This window comes from Macaca mulatta, chromosome 10, assembly GCF_049350105.2.
Source record: "Macaca mulatta isolate MMU2019108-1 chromosome 10, T2T-MMU8v2.0, whole genome shotgun sequence".
In the NCBI taxonomy this organism is placed as follows: Eukaryota; Metazoa; Chordata; class Mammalia; order Primates; family Cercopithecidae; genus Macaca; species Macaca mulatta.
The window spans coordinates 96,156,127-96,160,450 of record NC_133415.1 but is presented as its reverse complement, the minus strand read 5'-3'; the positions used below and the strand labels follow the sequence as shown (position 1 = coordinate 96,160,450).

Below are 4,324 nucleotides of genomic sequence, written 5' to 3'. Positions count from 1 at the left end.
GGACACTGAATGAAAATTTGATTTGTTTTGAGAAATTTTCGAGAAGTTTGAAAGAGTCATTGAGATAATTGGAAGCACCCTGGAGTTGCACAAAATTTGAACCAGGACTTGATACGCTGGTGTCTGATGGATTTTGTGGATAAGTGTTAGTAGAGAGATTGATGACCTATAATCCCTTCATCTGAAAAATTTACATTATGTGATATGGCTCAAAGGTGGGCTTGGCTTTTCCAATGATCAAAAATGGCATTTTAAATTTATTCAACCCAAAAGCACTGGCCTAATGCCAGGGTGAGGATGGAAGAAAAATAAATGAAAGTTAAGAAAAGCTGAAAGAAAACCAACTGTGCACAGCCTTTGGGAAATCCATTTGCAGCCACCAAGAGTCAGCGAGTCCATCTGGAGAAAGCCAACATTTCCACACTATTCAGGACAGAAAAAAAAATGGATGAGACCCAAGAGCAAGACTAATGTTTGAAGAAACGGCATTTTCAGCATGACCTACAAAGATTTTGATTATGTTAATTACTTTCGGAATAATTTTCACTGGCACTGTAAAACCTTCCACTCACAGAAGGGTTTTCCTTCTCTGTTCTCTTTTAGGGATATGAAGGCAGACATTGACTGTTGGGTGCATGCCAGTGCTGTCAGAGTGGAGTGTTCCCTGAGAGGGCAGGGGCTGGGAATCCTTTCATATTTTTATGTAGCTCACAGGCAACAGGCTCTTGGAATGGGTCCCCTTTGGGGTCAGATCCAGTAGGGATAAAAGCCTTCTGATGGGGTTCAGAAACACTCTTACTAGAAGTTTTTGTTTTTGAGACGGAGTCTCACTCTGTCACCCAGGCTGGAGTGCGATGGCGTGATTTTGGCTCACTGCCACCTCTGCCTCCCAGGTTCAAGTGATTCTCCTGGCTCAGCCTCCCGAGTAGCTGGGATTACAGGCATGCGCCACCATGCCCAGCTAATTTTTTGTACTTGTAGTTGAGACGGGGTTTCACCATGTTAGCCAGGATGATCTCGATCTCCTGACCTCATGATCCACCCACCTCAGCCTCCCAAAGTGGTGGGATTACAGGCATGAACCACCAGGCCCGGCCTTTTTTTTTTTTTTTAAGGTGGGGTCTTGTTCTGTCACCCAGGCTGGAGTGCAGTGGCACAATCATAGCTCACTGCAGCCTCAAACTCCTGGGCTCAAGCAATCTTCTCACCTCAGCCTCCCAAGTAGCTGGGACTACAGGGGTGTGTCACTGATATGGTTTGGATCTGTGTCCCCACCCAAATCTCATGTCAAAATGTAATGAGTGTTGGAGGTGGAGCCTGGTGGGAGGTGATTGGATTATAGAAGTGGATTTCCCCTTTGGTGCTGTTCTTGTGATAGTGAGTTCTTGTGAGAGCTGGTCATTTAAAAGTGTGTGGCACCTCCCTTTCTCTCTTGCTCCTGCTCCAGCCACGTAAGAAGTGCCTGCTTTCCATTCACCTTCTGCCACGATTGTACGTTTCCTGAGGCCTCTGCAGAAGCCCAGCAGATGCCAGCATCATGCTTTCTGTACAGCCTATGGAACCGTGAATCAATTAAACCTCTTTTCTTTATAAATTGCCCAGGCTCAGGCATTTCTTTATAGCAGGGCAAGAATACGCTAATAGAGCCACCATAGCTTCTTATCAGAAGTTTGAGAACGTGAAGGTAAGAGGGAACATTCTGCCTTGCTGGACTCTGGCAGACCTGCTGCTTCAAAGTCCACCTGACTGTGGCAATTTAACATCTGTGTCACAGGAAACTTCCTGAGAACCCAAGGAATAGCAGCTAGGAGCCCTTTGGGGCATAAAGCAGACACACACTGCCCTGGTATAGGGCTGAGCCCACCACACAGAGCCCAGGCAGAGATGTTCTTGGTATTGGATGGGGCACTGAAGGGAGTGTGTTCCCCTTTGAAAGTTGGGTTATACCTTAAATACAACATGTTCAAGATGAAACTCAGAATCGCTCCCTCTTCCTTACTCTTCTCCAAGGGAGTAGTGAAGCAAGAATCTTAGCTGTGATCTTCCTCTTTAATCCCCATATCCATTCCATCAGCAAATCCTACCTATTGTCTTTGAAACCTGTCCACTTCTTTCACTCCATGTCTACTACCATCACTCTTGTCCCAGCCATCATCATCTTTCTCCAAGAGTCTAAGACTAGACAAAGGGCTTCTCATTAATTTCCATGACTCACTCTACCCCATTTAACTAATTTTCCTGTTTAGCTTTCATGAGGAAAGGAGAGAAAATGCATTTTTTGGTATCCATTATATTTCAATTCTTTAATTCATTCAATAAATATTTGTGAGTACTACATGCAACAAGCTCTGTTTTAGGTCTGGCAAACTGGGACATGTAATCTTCCTATCTCTCATGCTGTTGAGTGTTATCTTGGAACCATCTCCAATTTCAGAGTCTCTGTTCTCCGTAAGTGATAATCATTGGGATTTTTTTTAGACAGATAATCTACATCAAAGCTTAACCATTTTATTTTTCATGGGTGATAAAAATTTCAAACAGAAAGAGAAGTTTGGAAAGCAAAAAGACCAAGGACTTGCCACCCAATATGAACAGATGAGCGCATTTAATCCTATTTGCGTGAAATCTTTCTCAAAAGATAAGTCAGATGCTTCTGTTATTGCTGAAGTCCCCTTTGTGCTTCTCCTGATCCCATTCTCCCATTCTTCCAGCTGGCCACTCCCCTCAGGTTGATATATTCTTCCTGCATATGCTTTAATATCTAAATTACATATGGATATATTTATAACCTCTCTCTTTGAATCTGTTAATTTAAAAAATTAACATAAGTGATGTCATGCTATAAATATTCTGCAACTTGCTTTATAAAATTCAAACATTATGCTTTAGAAATTAATCCATGCTGATAATATAGATCAGGTATATCCATTTTAATGGCTGTATAATATTCCAGCTTATGAACACATCACAATTTGCCTCTGCATTTCTCTCTCTCTTTTTTTTTTTTTTTGCTGTTGATAGATAAGTAGGTCTTGAATTTATTTTGTAAACAAGACCTGTTCTATTTATCTTTTCATTTAGGAGGCCAAAATCAGAGTCAGCTTGACTTCAAGGACTCTGTTTTCTTAGTCTCCAGGTCTCTGTGTTTCTCTGTTGAGGGCTATTTAAGTTGGTACTATTTTTGATGACAGATAATGCTGCGGTAAATATTTAGATTCTTCTCTCCATGAGCACATACATGGGATATTTGTATATTTTCAATCTTTACCAGATACTGACAAATCACTGTTCAAGGAGGTTAGCTTGTGATGTGGTAGGAAAGCTCTAGAATTGAGAACCAGGAGACTTGGCTATAGTCCAGTTCTAGTACCAACTCCCAGTGTGATCTCAAGCTTTCCCTCCCTTCTCCAACTTTAAGATGAAGGTCTGGACCAGAAAATCTCTACATTTCCTTCCTCCTGAGCTAGTGAAAGAAATGTTTTGTAGAAAGGTCTTCTCCCCTGGGAGTGAAAAATCTCCCCAAGGTGGGGTTGCTGTAAACCCTAGAGAAGGGTTTATTGCATAAGGCAGTTGTACTTTTTGAGTTCCTACCAAGCGTTGGGCATGGTTGTTTTGCACTTACCTGACTCAGGAGATTAACCTGTCTTCCCAGGACCACAGAGCTGAGAAGTATCACAACTTGGACTTGAACCCTGGTCTGAGGGATTCTAAAACCCGAGTTCTATTATCATACAAGCTGTTTCTGCTTTGCCACAGGGCAAGTTATTTTCCAACACCCCTATCTGGACTGTTGCAATGGCATTATCCTTGGGAGTCTCAGTGGGTAGACACTGTAGATACCAAGGAGACCCTGCTCTGTGCAGAGACTGAAGCCCAGGCCCTGCCCAGAAATTCAGAGCTGAGCCTTTAGAAATGAGGAGCTAGGCTAAGAGAGAGCCCTCCTTTGGAGGGAAGATAAGGAACAAATGAGGCTGACCCAGAGGCTGAGGACATCACAAAGAATGAACTGTGAAGGCATTTATTCTCCCACTACAGCTAATGAACCAGTGAGGAAATGGCATCAATAAGAAGCAAATTAAACATCAGCTCTACTTAATTCGTAAGCACAGCTGCCTGCCTTCCTGTGTTCAATTTCAGACTCACATTATGAATTGCCTCCCTGGAGAAACTAACTCCCTCCCCCCTGCAAAAAGGCCTTGAGCCAATAAACCAACTTTTAATGGAGTGGCATCTTTCAATCAAAGGACGGCAACTTATCTCTGGGTCCTAGCTCTGCGGTGACACAAACTCTCTGAGCTGCCCAACCTCATTCAAGGTTAATAAT

At 42.8% G+C, this 4,324-nt stretch overlaps 1 non-coding gene across 1 annotated transcript; it reads right to left on the bottom strand.

The window, feature by feature from the left end:
* Positions 1-3,009: 3,009 nt before the first annotated feature.
* LOC114670675 (small Cajal body-specific RNA 15) lies at positions 3,010-3,136 on the bottom strand. The gene has a single exon (XR_003720371.1).
* Between the last annotated feature and the right edge of the window lie 1,188 nt (positions 3,137-4,324).